This window comes from Protopterus annectens, chromosome 7.part0 (genome assembly GCF_019279795.1).
Source record: "Protopterus annectens isolate FY-2018-M chromosome 7.part0, PAN1.0, whole genome shotgun sequence".
Classification (NCBI taxonomy): Eukaryota; Metazoa; Chordata; order Ceratodontiformes; family Protopteridae; genus Protopterus; species Protopterus annectens.
The window spans coordinates 76,460,157-76,485,853 of NC_056739.1; positions in this window are offsets into that span (position 1 = coordinate 76,460,157).

Sequence of the window (25,697 nt, forward strand, 5' to 3'; positions counted from 1 at the left end):
ACTCGAGGCACTCCTTAAAATGGAGAACATCGATATCTGTACAGTGACTGAGACCTTGTTCAAGGCTCTAGACAGCACCCCTGCATTACCAGGCTATAACTCATACCACACTTTTCGGCCATCTAACCTGGACCAGAACACCAAAGGCTGAGGTGTGTCCATATTCATTAAGGATATCCACACCTCCAGGCTAGTTGTGCAGCATAATGCATCCGAGGTTATCCAAGTGCAACTAACTCTGAGCAAAACTGCAATCCAAATTGTAGCTTGCTACAGATCCCCCACCATGCCCCAGGATTCCCACTCCTCTTTACTTGATATGCTGGAAAATATTAGGGTTCAACAAATACCCTAATAATGAGCAATTTCAACTACCCCCACCATTAACTGGGAAAACTACTCATGTACCAACTCCTTTGCTCAACGCTTTCTGGAATTCATAAATTCCAATGTCTGGGATCAACTTATCCACACCCCCACCAGGGGCAAAAGTATCCAAGACCTAGTCATTACCAACATGAGTGACCGGTGTTGCACTCCTGAAGTCAGCTCCTCATTTGTCAGATCTGACTATAAGCTAATCACCATAGATATCTGCATCCCGCCCCCACCCACCATTAAGGAAACCACAGTAAAAAATTTCTCTAAAGCCAACTTCTTGCTTCTTAAGACAGAAGTGGCGAACTTCATGACACCCATGCAGATGGGCAATACAGTTACGACTGCTGAATCCTACACAAATGCACTCGATAAGCACTTACACGAGTGCATGGATCATGCTATCCCAAACAGAACCAAGATGCTATCCTCCAAAAAAAGGAAGCCAATCTGGTGGTCCCCTGCCATAAACAAACTCTACAACAGAAGGAAGAAACTGTTGCAAAAGAGAGTAAAATCCCATGAGTGGAGGAGCTCCCTGGTCAGCCTCAATAAGAAGTTGAGATCCATTATAAGAGCCTCCAAAGCTAGTTACGAAAACAAAATCACCACTGATTATAAGGGCATCCACAAAGCATTCTATAGCTATGTCAAGAATCTCAATAGCAACACCCAGATCTGCTCTGAGTTACAGCACAATGGCACAAAAATTACAGAAGCAACTGATATTGCCAACATCCTAGCAGATAGGTTCAGTGCTAACTTTAGCCCCCTCTCACCCCCTAAAGAGCCCATATCTATACAGAAACAATGCAGAGTCCCTATAATCACATCTATGCAGGTAAAAGCTGCACTCTCTAAAACCAAAAACACAGCATCCATGGGACCAGACAACAACCCAGGCTGCGTTTTACATGAACTTCAGAACGAACTGGCTCCCAATCTAAGCACTATGTTCAATCATAGTCTCATGTCAGGCTTTGTGCCCACTGAATGGCGCACAGCAACAGTTATCCCACTCCACAAAGGGGGAGCCACCACTGATCCTGGGAACTATCACCCTATTAGCCTGATGAGCCTGGTATGCAAGACCATGGAACGTATCATCATGGAACTCATAAACAACGACACTGGTAACCTCTAAACTCTGGACCCCACCCAGTTCGGGTTTGTGAAAGGCAGATCATGCCTTCTGAACCTGATCGATTTCTCTGAGGCAGTCACCAAAGCTGTAGACGAGGGTAAGGTGGTATACACAGCCTATCTTGACCTCGCCAAGGCTTTTGACACCATCCCCCATTCTGGAATTATAGCTAAACTCACTAAACTAGGTATAAATCCATACGTCACAAGATGGGTTGCCAACTGGCTCACTGACAGAACCCACACTGTAAAAGTTGCAGACTCCAAATCTGACTTCAAACCATTGACAAGTGGAGTACCACAGGTTTCAGTCCTGGGACCTCTCCTGTTTGGTATCTACTTCTCTGAAGTACAGGCTAATACAGAAGGCCTCTGGCTAATGAAGTTTGCAGATGACTGCAAACTAGGAGCCACAGTCGAGTCCCCAAATGATATGGACATCCTACAGAAGGACCTCACTGAGACAGATGCCTGGTGTCAGATGCATGGCCTCAAGCTCAATGCCAAAAAGTGCATTGTCATCTGCTTTAGTAAAAGCTCTGTACCCATGACCTACCACATAAATGGCAGTCTACTTAATGCCGAATGTGTGATAAGAGACCTTGAGACCCAGGTGGACAGTAGTCTCTCCTTTGATAATCACATTGCCACAGTAGTCAGGAAATCCTTCTATGTGGCACACCTCATCACACAAGGGTTCTCATCCAGGAAAAAAGAGGTCATTGTTCCCCTCTACTCAGCACTCATTAGGCCCATTATAGAGTACAACGCCCCTTTTGGAATGTACCTCACAAGACATCTGCGGCAGCTGGAAAGGCCACAGAAGTACCTCACAAAGAGGATTACTGGCATCAAGCAGATGCCCTACGCTGACCATCTCAAAAAAACTCCAGCTTTACTCTATAGCATATCGCCTACTCTGAGGAGATCTCTGCCTAATATATAAAGCTATGTTAAACCCAGAGCTGTTGGACATGCTACACCTAAAGAAATCCCAATCCCTCCGAGCTACATGCTCTAGGGACCTAAACCTTGTCACCACAATAAACAGGACATGCTGGAGGGGCAGACTCCTGTCCCAGAGACTTCCTATACTCTGAAACAAGCTACCCATCTATGTCAAGCAAAGTTCCTCATTAGCACTCTTCAAGAAAAATCTTGATGAGTGGATGGAAAATAGAAAATACACCCCGGGAATCACTTCTGTGGCTCTGCTCGACAGGGGCACAGGAAATTAACTTTCTTCAAAGGCGCCGGAAGCTGTTGAAGACTGGGGGGGGGTGAGATGGGCACTTAGCAATCTAAAAAGGTCAACTTTTTAAAACTACTACCACAACATAGGTACAAAATCAGCAGGCATGGCCGACATACGCACGCACACACACACAGGCATGGCAGACACACACACACACACATATGCGCGCGCGTGCGTACACAAACTGTTTATGCACAAATAATCTGTACAATAAATAGGTCATTTGACAAACAGGTCACAGTTACCACTGCAAGAAAATGAATCTACTTAATTTCAGAACCATCTGTTCTCCCACTTAATAAGTTATTATACAGTCAATATGAACCAAACAAATATGTAGTCCAAGGCAACTGGCTTAAACATGAAAAAGTACTATACATACATACATACATACATACATACATGCATACATACATAAAATCAATGCCCCAAAATCTATCTGTAATGTAACCGATCTTACATCTGTAGCATTACCTAAGACACAGTCTTTCCAAGCATTTTCAGTTATCTACAATCTATATTTCTACTTGTCATCTTAGCCTCATCTACACTGTTACTGTTTTTACATCACCAGTTAAACCCCAACTTGTCCAGGATGTACCTGCATTTATTATGTCTAACATCTCACTTGTGTAGTTAGCATACCATTCTTCTTGTAGAATAAGAAATATTTTCATATTATAAGTAAGAAGGCTGTAAATTACATAATGCATATTCATCTGTTAACCCCCAAACAAGTAATTTTGTACATTTCACTTCATCCTTTATTGTAAGCATTTGTATGACCTACATTATATAACTCGCAGATACTAACTCTGCATTTAAATTTCAGTTTAAGTCAGTTCCAGCTATAAAACTCTTAGAAAATTCCACGTTACAAAACGGGCAATCAAAATCCTATAACCACTGCTACTACTAAATCTACTCTAGCCCTGTGTAGGAAAAAATAAGCCATCTCTCAATAAAGAAATTTCAAATTGCAACTTGTTCACCTCACTACAAGCTAACAGCAGAATTATACATCCTGGCTTGATGAGCTCTCTTTAAGCAACAGTATTAAGTGTGAGCCCACCAGGTCGTCATATAGACTGCTGGATGTCAACATACACAGATAAGCCCTATCTTTATTCTTCTTTGTCGAAAAGAAGATACTTAAAAGAGCCAGCAAAACTGTATAGATTTAAATTTCTTCTCCATCATACAGAATACTTAAAATGCAATGCAGTAAACAACTGCTGTGATGCACACGTCTCTATGTTCCACACATCTTGGTTTTCTACAAGAAGTGGACAAATTAAAACCTTACAAGAGACTGAAAGTCAAAGGAAAATACATATACACATATCTACCCAAAACTCTACACAGCTGAAACGCCTTTCTCAGGAAATGGAACTTTAGATGAGCAAAAATTACTGACACAATGGTTTTCACATTTCATGGATTTACTGCTCTTCAACAAATATATATCTGTTGTGAACAGATTTTAAAGACAAGAAACATCTGAAAATGCACACACAAACCCATTTAACGCGTCAAACTGCACAAAAGAAATTTATTAAATAGGGACTTCAAAGTAAAAAAAAAAAAAAAATCAAACGAGATTGGCACCTGCAGACTTCTTAAACAAAGAGACACATTTACATCATTTAATGTTTTTTTTGTAAATTATATAGGACTGTGACTTAGGAAAAGCCGTGGTGGTACAGCGGCAGCGTTGTTGCCTCATAGCAAGAGGTTCTCCTGTTCTATTCTCAGCTCTGTGTGGACCCGCAGTCGAGTGGCCTCCAAAAGACATGCGTGAATGGGCATGCCTTTGCTGAAGGTTGGGCGTCGGGCTGGCAACTCGGCACCATAAAAATCAACTGCCAATCATTAGCGGACCAGAGTTCCACTGTGGCGACCCCTAACCGGGAAAAGCCGAAAAGACAAACATATAAGACTGTGACTTGTCAGATAATGCAGTTTAATCTGATGTATGTTGGACCAAAGTCTCTAAACAAACTCTGACTTGCAGATTCACTACATTAGGAGGTTTGATCATACATAAACGTATTTTCACCTACTTTGATGTGGCGTAACCATGCATAAAACACGGGGGGGTGGGCTGGTTCTTTGTTAGAGACCAGTTCTACTGTTCTACACTTTATTAATATGTAAACAGTCACAGTTACATGTTATCCACCTAACAAAAAAATCAGTTTGTCTCTGCGATATGCTTAACTTTTTGTATAGACCTTCTCATGGTAATTTATTTAAATCAGAATTTTACCTTCATTTTTCTTTTTTCGCTCTTCATTCAATGAATTGAAAGGTAGCAAAGGACCTGCTTGCATGCTAAATGTGTGCACATGTGTACTTTATATATTTATTTAGGGTGTGGGTGGCGGTGGGGTCTGCTGCTGGTTTTAATGTGGCACGTGATTTCATAAAGTCACATCACTTCAATAATATACGATTCAAAATTTCAACCTACCTAGTTAGTGGCTAAAATAAAAACAAACTCCACACACACACACACACACACACATGCACAGCACGCACACAAACATAAATACACATATGCTCACCTTACTCGTATTCACAAATTCACACAGACATACACATCTGCAAAAACATCAACATTTATTATTCTAGAGACAGGGAGGGAGAGAGGGATGAGAAACTATGACATAATCTAGCCAGTAGCCACTTTTTTTTTTTACCTGGAGGAGCCAGAGGAGGATGGAAATCAAAATCAATTTCTCATGCTCTTTCTCTTAGTTTGACTGTCACCGTGACCACCTGGGCAGACTGGTCCAACTCTGCAGGCTGCAACTCGACTGCTGCACTTAACAGCTCAGTTGCTCACTAGTTGCTCATATTAAATTAAGAAAAAAAAAAACAGCACAAGACTCAAGAGCTGCTCCGTTCGTTAGTCTGATTCTGACACTGTGTGCTGCTGACTGCTGCTATTTTAAATCCAGCGCGGCAAATTGATTCCTCTTCCACAGCCACATATGGAAAAGGGAAACAGAGAGAGTACACACACCCCCAAAGCCTCAACTGAATTCCGACAGGCTGACAGTTTGTATCATGAAGCTGACATCATCGCACATGCCCCTGCATGCGATGACACCAGCAAAAACTTTGCAAAAAAAAAATTTGAAAAAAAAACTGGGAAATTCCAGAATTGAAGTGGCCACTCGGGAATTTGTGGCACCCCATTATTTTGCCCTCATAACAGGTAAATAGACTAAATACCTAGAAACTCGGTACAGTTAAGAGGTAAATGCAACTGTAAAAGTGTGGGGGGGGCTCCCCCTCCCCCCTCGCTCTTTGTTTCTGGCGCCCATGACTTTCTTGGGTGGCGTAAGACAGGGAACCTTGTTGGCTAGGCTTACTTAGGCCCTTGGCCCGATAGCCTAGTACCTACCTATGAACCTATGCGACCTCAAAAAAATTTTGCATTATGGTTAAGAGCTGTGATATTTGAGCCCTGAAGTCTGGCACGTTTTCGAAAAAAATATATTAATAATGGAAATAGCAACTGGAAGTAAAATACTGACTGAAAATGCCAGGAAGTACTGAAATACAGAAAGGAAAGTACTACCATTTCTAACTAGATCAGACAGCAGTATAAGGTTCTGGTTTTATCATGTAAATTCCAAGCTGGTCAGGACCATTCGTTTTAAGTGATGAAGAGCCCAGCATTGTACAACACTGCAGCTCATCCAGTTTTCTGAGAAGGAAGTAATCAGAAAGTATTTACTGGACAGAGAAGTGGTGCTAATTGTGTGACAAATACATATAGCATGCTGTATGGCACATACCTGGTTCTTTACAGATGGATAATATGGATAACTTTCCTCTGGTCCATGACAGTGGTATGTGGCTCATAACACATGAGTGTCACAGAAGGAATGTATAGTTTGGCACCCCTCACAGAATCCTTGGACCAACAACTGTACCCACACTGTCATCGACAGCACCAGAGTTGAGAATGCTGAATTCAACATTACTTCGCAAGGGACGGCTTGCACCTGTCACCCCTGGGCTTCCGGATATTGGCAAAGGCTCTTGCCACCCCCATAGTGCCTTTTTTAGGCAAGGCTCAAATTCTAAACCTACCACCCTAGAACACCAAAAAGGAAAAAAACTAAGGGTAATGCTGCTCAATGCCAGAAGTCTCAATCTCAAGATGCACGCACTCGAGGCCCTTCTCAATATGGAAAACATCGATGTCTGTGCTGTGACAGAAACCTGGTTCAAGGCTCCTGAGAGCACCCCAGCACTAACAGGTTTCACCTCATATCATGCGTTCCGGCCACAAAATCCGGACAACACCAAGAAAGGAGGGGGGGTGTCCATATTCATAAAGGACACCCACACCTCAAGGTTGGTGGCAACGCACGATGCATCGGAGACCATCCAGGTGCAATTAACCATAGGCAAGACTGCTCTGCAATTTGTAGCATGTTACAGGCCACCCTCTCAAACTCAGGAAACTCACATGGCCTTCCTGAAAACATTGGAGGATAAATGTATCTCCAAACACCATCATACTAGGTGACTTCAACTACCCTAATATAGACTGGGAACACTACTCAAGCCCGATCACTCTAACCCAAAGATTCCTGGAGTTCATAAACTCAAATGCCATGGAACAACTAGTCACCATCCCCACAAGAGGAGAAAACATACTTGATCTCATCATCACGAGCATGGGATCAAAATGTTCAACACCGGAAGTATACCCCTCACTGGTGAGATCAGATCATAAACTAATCTCGCTGGAGGTCCTCATCCCGCCCCCACCTGAAACTAAAAAGACCACAGTGAAAAACTTCTCAAAAGCCGATTTCACACTTCTAAAAACTAGTGTGGTCTCCTTTAAGGCCCCTGAGCCAGTGGTAAACATTACTCAAACCACTGAATCACTTACAAATGCCTTCTACCAGCACCTACAGGACTGCATGGATCAGGCAATCCCAAACAAAACTAAGACTCTCTGTACCAAAGGCAAACATCCAGTCTGGTGAACCCCAGCCATAAACAAGCTCTACAACAAAAGGAGGAAGCTACTACAAGATAGAGCAAAATCCTTGAAAGGTAAGACACCTTTGATCATTATAAGTAAAAAACTAAGAGCTCTCATAAAATCATCCAAGGCAAATTTTGAGAGAAAAATCGCCAAGGACTCTAAAGACAATCATAAGGCCTTCTTTAGCTATGTTAGAAACCTAGGAGGAAACTCCCAGATATGCTCATAATTAGTTCAAAATGATGTGAAAATTACTGAACCTACACACATTGCCAACATACTGGCTGACAGGTTCAGTGCAAACTTCTCCCCACCTCCCCCCCAAAAGGAGAGATATCTATTCCAGAGGATTGTAGCCCCCCAAACATCTCCAACGCCCAGGTGAGAACTGCCCTCACTAAGGCAAAAAACACAGCATCCATGGGACCGGATGGTGTCCCCAGCTGTGTGCTTCACGAACTCAACGAGGAATTAAACCCACAGTTAGGACAGCTGTTTAATCTTAGCCTCACCTCAGGATACGTACCCAAGGAGTGGCGCACGGCGACTGTGGTCCCACTTCATAAGGGCGGTGCCTCCACAGACCCAGGAAATTACCGCCCCATTAGCTTGACAAGCCTTATCTGCAAAGCCATGGAGAGGATCATAATGGAACTCATAAATAAAGACATAGGGAACTTGCAGACTTTGGATCCAACCCAGTTTGGCTTTGTCAAAGGCAGATCCTGCCTCTTAAACTTGGTTGACTTTTTCGAGACAGTCACCAAGGCCATTGATGAGGGAAAGGCAGTCCATACAGCCTACCTCGACCTGGCAAAGGCCTTCGACACAATACCCTACTCAGGTATCATTGAAAAACTCATCAGCTTGAATGTAAACCCATACATCACAAGATGGGTTGCAAACTGGCTAAGTGACACAACCCACAGGGTCAGAGTTGCTGGAGCCATGTCAGACTCAAAGCCTGTCACAAGTGGTGTCCCACAGGGCTCAGTCCTGGGTCCACTCTTGTTCGGCATCTACTTTTCTGAAGTACAAGCAAACACAGGAGGGTTATGGCTGACAAAGTTTGCAGATGACTGCAAACTGGGCGCCATAGTCGAAAACACATCTGACACAGATATCCTCCAGAAGGGCCTCACAGAAACGGATAACTGGTGCCAGAGCCATGGCCTGAAGTTAAACGCTAAAAAATGCATAGTCATACCCTTCGGGAAAAACAAGGTTACCCCTAGCTACCATATAGGTGGCAATCCACTGAGCACAGAAAAAGTCATCAGGGATCTGGGGACCCAGGTTGACAGTAGCCTTTCGTTTGACACTCATGTTGCTAAAGTAGTTAGGAAAACCTTCTATATCACCCACCTGATCATGAAGGGATTCACATCTAGATCAAGGGAGGTCATCGTCCCCTGTACTCATCACTCATTAGACCTATGATTGAGTACAATGCCCGTTCGAATGTATCTGACCAGACACCTGCTGCAGCTTGAAAGGCCCCAAAAGTTCCTCACCAAAAGGATAAAGGGTCTCAAAAATATGTCTTATGCTGCCCGACTGAAAGAACTCCAGCTCTTTTCAGTCTCATACCGCTTGCTCAGAGGTGACCTGTGCCTGACATATAAGGCCATGTCAAACCCAGATTTGATGAATATGCTTCACCTCAAAAATCTAGATCCCTCAGAACCACAAGGGCGGGAGACTTAAACCTTGACACGGTTATAAATAGAACGTGCTGGAGGGACAGATTCATCACCCAGAGACTCCCTGTGCTGTGGAACAAAATCCCGGTACATGTGAGGCAGAGCACCTCGCTGGCCTTGTTCAAGAGGAATCTTGACCAATGGATGGGAGATCGCAGATATACCCCAGGGATTACTTCAGTGTCACTGCTTGACAGAGGCACAGCAAAATGATAGGCATAGTTTTTATTCAAACTAAAGGGGTGGCGAAAGCCACATAACTATGGGCTAGGCTTATAAATGCCCTTGGGCAGATAGCCTAGTATGAACCTATGAACCTATGAACTTGGAAAGGCTAACATTCACTGAATGTTTAGACAGTGTGCAAAGACAGTGGAATAATCACATATGCTCTCCTAAAGACATGCATTCTACAGCAAAGGCTCAAATGAACTATAACTTAATGCACTGACCTTGGGCTTAAGCTTAATTCCAAACCAAATCATGTGGTTTTATTCTGCAAGCAACAATCTCCCCACTTAATGTGATATCACAAGCACCCCCTTAAAATCAACTCAGTCATCAGGGACTCAGGTACATTTATCAGTAACAAACTATATTTTGACCATCATGTGTCAGACATAATCAGAAAATCCTTCTACCTAGCAGACTTAATGCTCAAGGCTTATCTTTCCAGGTTTAAGGAAGTCATAATCTATGTCTCTCATCCAAACCATTATCCTAGAATACAATGCCCCCTTTGGCATGTACTTCTATACATCTCATCCAGCTTGACAGGCCCTACCCATTTCTGATCAAATAAATGACTATTTAAACTCACTAATTTGTAATAACAGATTACATACCCTCCAACTATATTTTTATTTTCTCTCATGCACGCTCCTTCATGATGTACACCTATCCTTCTGAGCCATGAAAGAGCCACTGTAATCCTCCTTGAATGAATTCCATTGCTAAAGCCACAGCTTATGCCTGTGATTTCTACTCCTACTTAAATGGTTGTACTGATAAGGCAGTCCATATATGCATCAAACATAATCAGAAGCTTAAAAACTAAGAAATGATTTAATGCCTATAAGAAGTCTCATTCTACTTACCTTAAGAGGACATTTAAGTAAACTAGCAAACAGAAAAAAATGTCCAGGTAAACATCATTTTCTGTTTAATGATTGCTTATTTTCTGTTTGTTTTTGATATGTCCTTTGGAATGGCAAATGTTTTCGGGGGTTTGATTTTGTTTTTTATTGTATTTTGATGTGTACTGTTTTATTCAATGGTGCTGATGATGTCATAGCCGGCCTTAGGCATAGGCCAACTAGGCAGCCGCCTACGGCGCCGCTCTAGCAGGGGTGCTTTTTCAGTGTTTATTTGGTGTAGGTAGACCAGGATGGGGGCACCGGGTGTTGTGGTGGGGGGTGCCGTGGAGCCCTTTTGCCTAGGGCACCAGTTGACCCAAGGCCACTCCTGGATGATGTCTATTAAGATGAAAGCACTTAAATGTGGTTCTTAATTTATTAAAATATCTTCTACTTCAAGTCTCGGGCTACCTGGTTGTTTTTTCTTGTATTTTTGTTTACATACCAGTTCCAGCAGTTTGCTTGGTTTTTTTATATAAAACTAGCACAGAGCTTAAGGGAACCATCAAGAAAGTACAGAGATACAAATATTTTTTCAATTATGTCATTAAGAACTAATAACCAACAATGTCTGGAGCTAGTTTGCAATAATACTGCCCACAGTGACTCAAAGGAAATACATAATATCCTACCTGACAAATTTAGTGAACATTTTAATCCATCAACAGTTATCAGTATTTCACAAACTCCACACCCTTTAATTACTATGGGCCAAGTCCTGTCAGCTTTCTCAAATACTAAGAATAACTCATCCATGGGCCCAGTTAACATACCATGTTGCCTGATTATCAGTGCCAGATATGACCTATTTGAACCCCTGCTTAACCTCTTTAATATAAGCCTCTCAAATGGCTACATTTCTGAAGCCTGGAGAATATCCATTGTAATGCTATTACACAAGAGTGACCAAATATTGACCCTTGTAACTATACACCTATTAGTCTCACTAGCCTCATATGTAAAGCTATGGGGCATATAATCTCAGACTTCATTAATTTGGACATTGAAAATCTTTTAACCCTGGGGCCTAATCAATATGGCTTTGTTAATGAAACATCTTGCCTCTTAACCCTGATTCATTTATTTAAAAAAGTCATTGAAACAGTGAATAGTGGCCATGCAGTACAAACAGCATATCTGGACCTGATCAAGGCCTTTGACACTCTTCCTCATCATTAGTGAAAAAATTGTAAATATCTGTAGTGGAGAGCTACCTGACTGTTTTTCAGACCCCATGTGGTTACAGTCACAAGTGCCACTTCTGAAAGCAAAAAAAAACAGTTACCAGTAGTGTACCACAGGGCTTAGTGTAGGTTCATCACCTATTTGGCATCTATTTCTCAGCCTTTCAGTACAACGATCCTAGTATATCATCATCTAAGTTTGCAGATGAACGTAAATTAAGAGTTGTCATTCAATCTTTCACTGACTCACAATTGCTCCAACATGAGTTACATTATTTTAACGACTGGTTCAAGGACAATGGTCTAAAATGAAATGGAGAAAATGTAGTATAGTTAATTTTGGTGAAAAAACATTGCCTGTGCTACACATCCTCCACTTAGACACTGTCATACGAGATCTAGGCACTCCTGTTGAACATTATGTCACCACAGCAGTTTGGAAAGCCATTAGCTTGGCACACCTAATTTTGAAATGCATCTCCGCTAGATCTAAGGATTTGCTAATCCCCATTTAATCATATTTCACCAGATCCATAACTGAATATAATAGCTCTTTTGGTATGTATTTGTCTAAACATGTCACCCAACGTGGTAGGCCTCAGAGGTTCTTAACTTAAAAGGCCAATGGCCTTAAAAATCTTAGTTCTAAGGATAGAGTGCATGCCCTCTATACTCAATTTCATATAGACTTCTATGTGGGAATATGTGTCAAGTCTTTTGAACCATGAAAGATCAAACTCTTTAACCTACTATTCCTTCACAGAACATATGCTTTCTCAAATAGATTGGTAGGTAAGTCCTAGGCCAGCTGCCTTTGCGGCCATTTTAAGCCTACCCTCGCCGTGCTCCCCCCTCCCGGGGGGGAGGGGGCTGGCGGGTACAGTGGTGGCGACTCTGGACGCGTGCCGGGCCTATCCAATTTCCATTTTTGTGCTTGAAATAACCTATCCCATTTGCTTATATGCTGACCTTATCCATGCCATGACCAATAATTATATATTAACCCTAATGAGAATAAATGAGATCATACCATAGATAATTTGAGGAGACCCATACATGGGATAAAGCACTTAGGAGCTGCCTCTGTCCATTAGTAGTACAGGGGGCAGTTTCCCATCCATAGATCCAAGCTGCACTTGAATATGGGCAAGGATGAACTTTGTTTTATGTGGATGGAGAGCCTGTTCCAGAGCAGAGGTATCCTCTGTGAGATACACGTGTCTCTCTAAACCATAATGTTGATGTTGCAGAAGATGTTTAGATCCCTAGACCAAGTATTTCTGATGCCATATGACTTGCTGATGTCTGGTAAATCCATAAGTAATGCCTCAGGGGATGCTTGTATGCCAGATATAGGTCACCTCTTAGCAGTATGTAGTATACCAAATGACGGGGCTTTGACTCTTTCCATGTTGGACATGTTGTTAAGGCCTTGTACCCTTTTAGTAAGGTATCTCTGTGGGCATTCCAGCTGTTGCATATGTCTGGAGAGATGCAAGCCAAAGATAGCATTGCATTCAATGATTGAACTAATGAGGGCTGAGTAAATGGGACAGTGACATTCCTAGATCTAGTCACAATCCTTTTGTTTATAAGTTGTGCAATATAGAAGGATTTTCTTACAACAATGGGCATGTGTTGGTCAAATGTTAGGTTACTGTCCACATAAATTTCCAAATCCCAAACTGAGTCAACTGTTAGGGTCTCATTGTCAATGTGATAGTTTCCTGGGGTAAATGACTTCCCAAAGAATACAATATGGCATTTTTGATATTTAGTTTCAGTCCATGATTGTGGCACCTGTTATTTATTTGGGACAAACCTTCCTGCAGAATGGCCAAGTCATTTGGGGATTCAATGACTGCCTCTAGCTTGCAGTCATCTGCAAACTTAGTCAGCCAGTGACCTTTCGTATTGGCTTTTACTTCAGAAAACTAGATGCCAAAGAGGAGATTTCACAGCAGAGAACCATGGCAAACTCCACTGGTGACTCATCTCTTTCTGGAGGTAACATCCCCTGTTTTAATTATCTTTGTCCTATCTCTGAGCCACATGACAAAATAACAGATGACATATTGGGTTATTACCAATTTATTTAGCTTTTCTACTATGCCTGAGTGGAGAATTGTGTCAGAAGTTTTAGCCAGGTCAAGGTATGTAATGTGTACCCTTTTGCCTTTATCTACTGCTTTGGTGACATTTTCAAAAAATCTACCATGCTGAGTAAAAATGACTGGCCCTTGATGAATCCAAACTGAGACGGAGTCCACTGTATGGAGGTTCTCTAAGTCCCGACTGATTAGTTTCACATTAAGTCTTTTCATGGCTTTGCATATGAGGCTGGTCAGACGTATGGGTCTGTAATTGTGTGGGTCCGTGGAAGACCCTACTGTAGCTGTTCTCCATTTGCATAGTACAAAACCTGTATGGAGACTGAGATCAAACAGTGTTGTTAGGGGTGTGGCTGAGACTGAACAGTGTTGTTATGGGTGTGGCTGAGACTGTACAGTGTTGTTAGATGTGTGGTTAAATCATGCTTTATGGAATTTTAGATGCATCCAGGGATATTGTCAGGACCCATCAATGCAGTATTTTCAGCTTTTGATAGCATTTTTATTTATTTTATATTTATTGACCGGGATAGTCCAACTGAGCACGTGCCCTTTTTCAGCGGAGGCCTGGGGAGAAAATCTCCACCAAACAAAAACATGTAGAATACTCACAGTACAAAATATGCAAAAATGTACATATTAGAGGACGAACTAGAAAACAGAAAGTAACATACAAGTATATAATATATAGTTCAGATTTAGCTAGAAAATATATAAAATCACAAATAAAAGCTATTATAAGAATAAGGAAAAAAAGGAAAATATTAAAACATAACAATACAAGGAAAGGGAAAAGAAAATTTAGGAAAGGAGTCCATTAAAAAAGGGAAGAAATGATAGAGGCAGTAGAAAGGAACAGAGTTAGGGAAGAGGGAGAGTTGAGGAAAAGGTCAGGAAAGGTAGATATAGCAATACGTTTGGTGAGAAAAAGTGTGAAGGGAAATAAAAGTAAGAGAAGGAAGAAAGTAGAGGTGATAGTGAAAGAAATCTGGGAGTAAAGACACAAGGAGGGGAAAGGATAGAAGAAGTTGAAAGTTGAAACAGGAAAGAGAAGGATTTCAAGTGCGATGACTACAGTGACAAATCCAGGCTCTGTTTAGGAAATTTCTAAGAGCAGTTTTGAAGACATGATAATTGGTAATACGTCTGAGGGCTAAGGGAAGCTTATTCCAAGATAATGCAGGAAGGTAGCTATAAAGGTTTAGTCCTAAAGATTTTTTTGGCTTATGGGTTTGCAGGAGAAATTGATCAGAACTTCTGAGAGAGCAAGGATGGTTATAAAGAGGGACAAGAGAGAAGATGATAGGGCAGGAGGAGGGTTGATTTAGGATGGTATGGATAATGAAAAGCTGTGTATATAAGAGTTGGTTTGGAAGCTCTAACCAGCTGAGAGTATGGAGAGCAAGACAGTGGTGATATTTAGGTGGCAGGTTGGCTGTGAATCTGGCAACTTTGTTGTATGTAATCTCAGGTTTGGAAAGAAGAGAGGATTGTTAGTTAGTAAGGGTTTGAGAAGAGTAGAAGAAGTCAGGAAGAAAATAAGCCTGGGTCAGTGAAATTCTGGAATTGGGTGTTAGGAACTTTTTATTCCTATAAAGAAGGCCAAGTTTTTGGTGGGTCTTCTTTATACAGTAGTGTACATGGAGATCAAATTTAAGTTGATCATCAATGATTACTCCAAGGAGCTTAGTAGAGGGTTCAGATGAGATAATAGTATTGTTCAGGGAGGAGATGGTAAAAGAGGATTTAAGATGGAGAAATGTTTAGGAAGGCAGAGTAATAGTTTTGTCTTTTTATGGTTTAGAATTAATTGATTATTAGTAAGCCAGGTTTTAGTGAGGTTAAAGGAGGTTTGAGTAAGGGTGAGCAAGTCAGTGGGGTTGTCAGCGATAGTGATAATGGTGGAGTCGTCTGCATATTGTATGAGGGAAGACTGAGGGCAGGATGTGTAGAGTTGATTAGTGAAAATGTTAAAAAGAAGGGGGCCAAGAATAGAGCCTTGTGGGACTCTCATTTATATAGGGAGGAAGGGAGAGAAAGCTGAGAACCATTTAACAGCTTCTGTCCACAACAGAGATAGCTAGAAAACCAAGAGATAGTATGGGAAAGATTAAGTTGAGATAGTCTGGAGAGAAGGATGGAGTGGGAGATGGTATCAAAGGCTTTAGAAAGATCTAAAAAGAGGCAGGAGAACAGTTTATTATTGCCTCTATCTAGAGAGAGTGAGTTAGTGAAGAAGAGTAGTACAGTGGTGGTGCTATGGTGAGGGCAAAAGCCATGCTGTGTAGTGGTAAAAAGATTTTCCTGAGTGAGGTAGGACATGAGTTGCTTGTACACACAGTGCTCAAAAATTTTGGAAAGGGGAGAGAGTATATCAACAGGGCGATAGTTTGAGATAAGTATAAAGATAAGTATAGAGACTGGGTATGTTATGGAGTTAGCAGCAGTCTTTAGAAAGACAGGTGACAAATTGTCCACAGAAGGGGAACAAGGTTTAAGTATGGGGAGACATTTTTAATGTAGCTAATAGGAATGGAATTGAGTAAGAAAAGGCAGTTTTTTAGCTGAGGGGTGGCAGAAGGTGGGGGAATATTTGAGTATGAATATTGTAGGATTTGGTGTTGTGTGATAACTGGAGGTGAACCAGATTCAGGAATACCTTGAGGGACAGACGGGGGAGGCAGAGAGGGGTGAAGTTAGAGCTAAATTTATCAGCCAGTAGGTTCGCTGTATCTTCAGTCTCAGTGTAGGTAATATTGTTCGCAATCTGTTCAGCATACTACTGCATTGTGCTTTGGAGACTACGAACATAAAAATGCCTTGTGATTGTGTTTGGCTTTGGTAGCTATTTTAGCCTAAGATTTGGGTTTGGTAGATTTTATTAAGCTCCTGAGTTGTTTGTTTATTTTACTATTCTTACGTTTGTTCAAAATTATTTTCCTTTTATTGTAAAGCTTGTTGATATTATGGTTCCACCATATAGGTCTTTTTCTGTGGTTTACCTACACTTATTCCTATGGGGTATAGCTGCATTTGTGTAGCTGTTTACATGCTGGAACAGTGAGGTGATGTTCATTTCAGTGTATTCAGTGATGTTAATTGGGTTTGGTGGAGAGTTGAAGCTTGCCAATGTGTCAGTTAAGAGTTGGTAGTTTGTCTTAAAGAAATTTCTAAAGATACCTTGGGTGGGAGGGATCTCTGGTTTCAGTTTTTTGAAGGAGACTTCTTTATAGTCAGACCTAACAAGTGATGAAGATATGTAAGGGATGGTGCAAGATGCTGCCATATTAGTAAGGACAAGATCCAAGATGTTATTCCACCAAGTTGGTACTCTAACTAATTGTTCCAGGGCATTTGTATTGATAAAAGTCAAAGAATCTCTGTGCTTGTGGTGTTGGTTTCCCAGTCTGTAGTTAAATAGTTTAGATCACTTATTGGGTTTAATACTGAGTGATTCTAGTTCTTGTACATAGGTGTTGTGGCTTTCTTGTGTCGTAGATGGAGTTCTATAGCTGGCTAATATGCGGTACAGGACCTTGCTGATGGTCACTTGAAAAAGAAGAAGCCCTAGTGCATTATGCTGCTTTACCAGTCTTGATGTGAGTCTCTTCTGGATGCAGATTGAGACACCTCCAACTATTTTTCACCTCATGCACAGTAACTGGTCTAAATGTGTGGAAGGTATTAAAGCCCTGCACAGCTGGAGTGCTCCCTGCATTTTAAACCATGTCCCAGTGGAGGACGTCAGTGTCCTCCAGGGTGAGAAGAGCTTGTAGGGAGCGGAGTTTCTTGTTTAGGCTCCTAGCATTGATCAGTTACACCTTTATATTTTCCTTTGCTTGCTTCATTATGCTGGTAGGTTTATCAGATTAGTATTGCCTAAAAAAGGCACTATGGGGGTGGACAATGTCTTTGCTAATAATCAAAACCCTAGAGGGGACAGATACAGGACATTGTTGGTGAAGCAGCATAGCTTGTTGATCATATCCTACCAGTCTGACAAACACATCAAAAACTAAGCCAGTTACTAAAGTCAATTTTTTGTTCATATCACAGCATCATCCTTGGAGAAGGTAAAATGCTGCTCAATGCTAGGCTCATACCTGCTTTGGATACACAGTCTGAGAGCTGCTCCAGCATGTCTCTCTTCATATGGTCCAGGGAGGTACATCTAAAGCCAGTGACACTAGCTTGAACTATGACGGAGTCATACTGGTACTTGTTGTTTAAGGACATGAGTACATGCATGATCTGACTGATCCTGCCACCTGACAAGCAACTAACCATCACTCTTTCCTTGCTCAGCCTGGTAAGAGACACATCTGTATGTCTTACACAATGAAGTCACCTATAACTAGAACGTTTGCTGGGTTGATGCCTAACTTACAGGTTCAGCATCACTGACTTTGGGATTTCCTGTGCTATGTGAAGAAGTAGGTTTAACTTGCTGTGTGTTTTGTTTTGAATGTCTTTGAGGTTTAGGCAAGTTAATCTTTAGAACTTTAGCATATGATGGATTGAATGTATTATAATGGCCTTAGAGAGGTGTGAAGTATGGTGTACTGCTGGTGATTTTGTTGTCAGAGTTTAATGCTTGTGAGATTTCTGCTTCTAAGGATATTATATAAGTAAATCTCTCACACACTGTGTTATGCTGTTTGAGTAATAGATGATCATCAGACTGCATGAAACAGTTCTTACACTGTTTCAAGATAACCATCTCAATCAGGCTGGCTAAAGAAGTTGTGAGGAAGTGCTGGTCCACAATTATAACAGGAATGACTCAGGGGACAGTGGTAATAATAACTGGTTGGAGTTTGGTATTAGAATAATGTTTGGGTGAACTTGATACTGAGTATTTAAAGTTCAATACAAAATAACTAGCCTGGAAAACATCTTCTGCCACCATCAAGAGCCAGTAATCTAATTACAGAAAAAAGTCACTAACTGGATACTAAAATCAGTACGAGCAGTATTAGTACACTCAATATTAAGCAATTTTATTAAAGGTCTTTTAGCCTGGTGAGTAGTTTAAGGGGAAAGACTTTGCAAAATGATACTTATGTGCTTATTGTCAACAGCCAATGAAATGGGAAAGGGAGGGTGGGAATTATGTTGTCAAATTATCATATGGGGCAGGCAACAACAGATATACTGGATTTAAGAACACAACTACAACATGCTGGGTGGGAGGGGAAATATCAGGTAAAAGAATATAAATCTTCACCGACAAATAAACAAGACATGCTGACAGGATGGGTTCATATTCTAGCATATTTATTTATTTATTTGACATATGGTTGCCAGGAAAGTCCAACGGTGTCAGAAATGTAGGTAAGGGAAGTCGACAAGCCAGATCTGTAACTTCGGGATAAGGACTGGCTGTAAGGGCTAGATCTGTCAGGCTCAGGTGTAAAGTGGGGTTGGGCATGTGCCGCAGCTGGACGAGGACTCATTCCCTCTCTCCCTCCTGGGGGGACAGAGGGATGGCACTGGTGACTCTGGATGCACACCTGGCCATTCCTGTGGATCACCCCGGCTGTGGCAGGTGCCGTTCCTGACCGGTGTCCCACATCATCTGGCAGCTAGCAGCTGACTTAGAACTGGTGTGGATTGGGGGAATGCGACTGTTTAATTAAAATAAAGCATCGCAAAGGCCCAAGATGGGTGTTGACTCAATGTGATTTCTGCCCAGTGTTCTGAATGTCAAAGTGAAGAAATTCAATGATGCATGGGTAAATGGCGGGAGTAACTATGATGCTCTTAAGGAAGCCAAATGCCTCGTCATCTAATTAGTGATGTACATGAATATATGAACAAGATTCCCACTATCCCTACCTACTATCTAGTGAAACCACAACTAAATGAATGGACTTGGCAAAATCAGCTGGGAAAGTAGACCCTATTGAAGTTGACTCTAGTCTGGCACTGTGAAGAGACTTGAGAGGTGTAGAATAAGAGGGAAGTGAAATATCACTACTCTTATTGTTTTTTCACTTACCTTGTGAGGCTGGGGGGGTGAGCCCCAATGGGGCTCCGGCGAGCTCAGGGAGGACAGAAACCTCCCATGGTGCAGACGGGAAAAAAGCTTGCTTGATCTTGATTTTCAGTATGAATACAGACAATGAAAGCAGGGCCTCATGATCCTTCTGGCTTTTTGGGTTTGAAGCACAAGGTGTCAGAAAAGTTACCACGGGGATAACTGGCCTGTGGCAGCCAAGCGTTCATAGTGATGTCCTTTTTTGATCCTTCAATGTCAGCTCTTCCTATCATTGTGAAGCAGAATTCACCAAGCATTGGATTGTTCACCCACTAATAGGGAATGTAAGCTGGGTTTAGACCATCGTAAGATAGATTAGTTTTACCCTACTGATGATGTGTTGTTGCAATAGTAATTCTGCTCAGTACGAGAGGAACTGCAGGTTCAGACATTTGGTCTATGTCACTGGTACATGGGGAAAATATAGTAAGGAGGACAGAATGTGAGTTTGATCAGAAAAGGTAAATATTGGTAGTGAGAAGTAGCTGGAAGGGGTAGCAAAATGTTTTACATATTAAGTGGGAGATGGGTAGTTATACAGTACAGGTTCAATATTAGATATAATAGAGTAGGGGGGAAATGATGTAGGTCATGGGGTAAGTGAACAGATTTATAGTAGGAATAAATGAGTGTAGTAAGTTAGTGAAAGGCAGGTAGGAAAAATTGGAGAAGGGTGGATAGCAGAAATTGGAGACAGGGGAGAAGGGGAGAAGAGAGGGGAGGAAAAGAGGGGAAGAAAGGTGGAGTGGTAGAGTTATAATTAAGTGATTAGTAATCAGTTTGGTTTTGAGCAGGGACAGTTGCTTAACTTGAGTAGAAATTGTTTTTTTAATTTAAATTTCTTGAGATTTAAGGTAGTTCTAATGTCCAAAGGTTCCACAGTTTAGCTACAGAATAGGAGTAAAGAGATTTCCCAGTGGTTTTGTTTGGTCTATATAGAGCTAATAGTTGCTTGTCTTCTGAGAGGAGAGTTCGACTGGTTATGTAAATCTGGAGCAAAGACTTTATGTACAGACATAGTTCTGAGTTGTAGATGATTTTGGGGGCCATAGTTAGTTGTTGGTACCTTAGTCACTGGGGTAGTGTGAACCTGTTAAGGGAGGTAAGAGCAGAACAGTGATGTCTGTGGAATAGTAATCCTGTTGCAAATTTGGCTATTTTATTGTAAAAGGATTCCAACTTATCTGTTAGTGTAGTTTGGAGATCAGTTAGTATATGGCACCGTATGATAAAGAGGGTAGTAGGTATGAGGTGACCAATGTTCTTTTTGTGTCAGAGTCCATAAAATGTTTTGTTGATATAGCATTCCTACGTTTTGGTGTGTTTTTTTATGGTCTTATGTACATAGTAGTATGCAGGTCAAAGGTTAGTTTATTGTCTATTGTTATCCCTAGAAGTTTAGCATGTGGGACCACTTCAAGTTCTGTTTTATTAAGGGAATGTATTTTAAAGTCAGTGGAGTATGATTGTGGTGTAAAGAGAAGTAGTTCAGTTTTGTTTGGGTTTAGTAAGAGTTGTGCATTATTGAGCCATGTTTCAATGGATGAGAAGGTTGTTTGGGTTATTTGTTTAAGGTGTGTTAGATTCTCAGAGGAGGAAATGATAGTTGAGTCATCCACATATTGGATAATAGTACTTTGGCAGGAAGTGGTATAGAGTTTATTTATGAAAATGCAGAAAAGAAAGAGACAAAGAATGGAGCCTTGTGGGACCCCTGTTTTATTGGGTAAATATTATGAGAGGGAACCTTGCCATTTTACACACTGTTGCCTTTGGGGTAGCAAAAAACAACTTTTGGAATAAACTTACACTATGTACCAAGCTGAGTAGCACCATTGCCACCTGCAATGTAAAGGTATATAACGGGATGCTTAGCCTCAATTACTCATCTGGTCTGTACTGCACTGCCTTTCCTGAGCCTGAAGGAACTTTTGAATATGGGTTATTGGCTGGGTTTGTAATGATCTGTATACTGATTGCCTAGTATGTATCTATGAGCCCATCCTGCTTGACATTTACAGGTACACAAAACAAATAGCACCATGAGTACCTGCATGAAATACCTTAACTTCCCCTGCTATATAAACAGAACTTACCCATATATACATATATATATATATATATATATATATATATATATATATATATATATATACACACACACACACACACACACACACACACACACACACACACACACACACACACACACACACACACACACACACACACACAAACCGGTGCACTTCACATCCTCGAAATACTGAAATCTCAAATTTCAGTATCTTGAGTATCTCAAGACTAAAATATCGAAATCCCAGTTGCGCGAAAGTCCACATAACCGAATTCGGAAATGTCGAATCAGCAGTTGTGTAGGTGCAGTGTGTTAATGGATAGCTGATGATTCAGGTAAGTGTTTATATTTTAAGGGTTTTGGGTAGGGATTTCAGTGTATGTTAGTGTGTTGTGAAGTTGTAGGTGTAGGTTACAGAATGTAGGTAAGAGTGTGAGTGTGTAAGTGTTGAGAATGGTGGTGTTTGTACGTATGAGATGTGTGTTCGTGCAAGGGGAATGCAGAGTGTGTAGTGGTGGGTTTAGGGTCTTTGTCTTTTTAATGTGACCTCGGAGTTAGTATATATAACTAGCGGGGGTGCAGGAGGCCTTGCCCCCCTGCTTATATGTAGGGCAGGTTCGAGCATTTGTGTTGTTGTGTTTATGTGTGTTTTGTTTGTTGTAGTGTGGGGAGGAAGGTGTATGTGTGTTTGTGTGGTGGAGGGTGTATTTAAAAGTCACGATTTTGAATTTCGCGCTGTTGGGGTTTCAGTATTTTGAATTTTCGGTTTTATAGTCTCAAGATACTGAAATTTTTCAAAAAATAGTAGCCAACACACCAGGGCGAGATAAACCAATGTACTCTAGAAAGAGTATGTTGATTTATCTCACCCTGGTGTGCTGGCTACTATTTTTTGAAATCTTTCATGGTTTTGCCCTGCACTGCTGTATCTGCAGATTCTGTAATTTGGTTTGAGATACTGAAATTTGGGATTTCAGTATTTTGAGATTACAAAGTGAATCTATATATATATATATATATATATATATATATATATATATATATATATATATATATACATATACATATATATATATATATATATACACATACATATATATACATATATATATATATATATATATATATATATACACACACACACACACACACACACACACACACACACACACACACACACACACACACATATATATATATATATATATATATATATATATATGTATGGTTTCACTTCAGAATGTCGAGTTACTGAAAACTAGAACTTCATATGGTCGAGACCATATGATCGAGTTTTCAGAAACTCAATATCCCGAACTGTAATAAAAAACAGTCAAACACATCGTTTCACCCCCCCTCATACCCCATACTTAAATATACCAACTCCGAGATCGCTCTTCAGTGGGGAAAACGGAAATCTCCCATTTTGCACTGTATGCAGAAATGCAGAATGGGAGATTTCCCGTTTCCTTGCTATAGTGCGATCACGGAGATGGTATATTGAAGTAGGGAAGGTGCAAGGGGACTTGCACCCCTGCAAAAAACTTTTATTAAACTAAATTTAAGTCTTTTTTTAAGACTTCACAATTTCTAGTTTCAGAAAACTCGATCATATGGTCTCTACTATATGAAGTTCGAGTTTTCAGTAACTCGACATTCTGAAGTGAAACCATATATATATATATATATATATATATATATATATATACACAGACAAACACACATATACATACATATTCCAAATCCAAGGAATCCCCTACTTATGGAATAGACTTCCACTACATATCAAACAATGCAACACATTCGCTGCATTCAAAACTATTCTTTACAGTTGGGTGGGGAATTGTAAATTCACCCTTGGGGTATACAGCATGACATTCTTTGATCATGGAGCTTAACTCATACGTTTCTTGGGCTTACATGGCTAGGTTTCTCAGTGGTTTTCTTGACTGCATACCTAATTTATACCTATAAATCTAGTACATATACCAAGCACTCAAGAAATGTCCATTATGCATACATCTGGACTATATATGTGGAAAAGACCAGTAGTTAATGGATGAGTGAATTTCCATGTCGTCATCCAGTGAACTAGAACTTAACCATCAACAGTAACAAAGTATCAAACAGGAAAAGTAACCGCATTAACAGCATGTCCATTACTGAAAGAAGCGTATGTACTAATGGAGGTGAAACAGGTTATCCCTTCAGCTAAAGCTGATGACACCCATCTGAAACCCCACAAACCAACAAAGGAAATGTACATTTCATGCTGAGAAGTGTTAATTCCCATCATACAAACCTTCTGCATTAACTGTATAATCTGAATCTCTCCAGTGATTACATCACCAAGGTGCAGAGAACAGTTGTGGTGCCCTTGTATAAAGATGGTCCCTCTGCTAACCCTGGGGATTACAAGGCTGGTAGTCTCAGCAGTATCTTTTGAAAGGCAATGGAACATATTATATGTGAACAAATTAATATGGTACAGGTATCCTTCTGTCCCTGGATACGCAGCAGTTTTACTTTGCAACACCATGCCCGTCCAATCTGTTTGAGTTCTTTGAAAGGGTTACTTAGGACACACATAAGGAACGTGCACTCCATGCTGATTACCTGCACCTTGCCACCTCCTTCAACACTATCCCCATGCTAGGATTACTGACAAACTCTGCAAAGCAGCATTAAGTCATACATACTTTGTTGGACAGGTAATTAGGTATCAGGCAGGGCCCATATTGTTAAGGGTGGGGGTGTTTCCTCTAGACAGAAAAGTGTCACCACCAGGGTCACAAAAGGCTGTGCCCTAGGCCACCTCCTCTTTGGTATACACTTCTGTGCACATGCTGTGAAAGCAGGTTTCAGTCACTATGCCTAACCAAGTTGGCCGATGATCACGGGCACAGATTTTACAGTTTTTACCAGGAAAATGCCAGTAAATCCAAAATTGGACTGTCTGAGTATTGGGAAAACATGGAATTTCTTATAAATTTAGCATTCCATGCCACAGCACCCATTCAAAAAACAACCTATCGTTAATCTCATATTTACTACTTATAATACTGTTAGCTTGTTTTCGTAACTGACCTGCAGCAAGAATCTGTTCTAGAGCTGTAAAAAGGGTTCTCTGGTAATAAAATCAGTAAATCAGTTTTGTCAAAAAAGGGTTGCTTGCCCTTTCCCAATACACAATGTTTTCACTCAGGCTTTCATTTTTCTGACTGATGTACATCTGTTAGTAGGGAAGAAATACTAATGGGAGTTAGTAGGGCAGAAATACTAATGGGAGTTAGTAGGGCAGAAATACTAATGGGAGTTAGTAGGGAAGAAATACTAATGGGAGTTAGTAGGGCAGAAATACTAATGGGAGTTAGTAGGGCAGAAATACTAATGGGAGCTAGTAGGGCAGAAATACTAACGGGAGTTAGTAGGGCAGAAATACTAATGGGAGTTAGTAGGGCAGAAATACTAATGGGAGTTAATAGGGCAGAAATACTAATGGGAGTTAGTAGGGCAGAAATACTAATGGGAGTTAATAGGGCAGAAATACTAATGGGAGTTAGTAGGGCAGAAATACTAATGGGAGTTAGTAGGGCAGAAATACTAATGGGAGTTAGTAGGGCAGAAATACTAATGGGAGTTAGTAGGGCAGA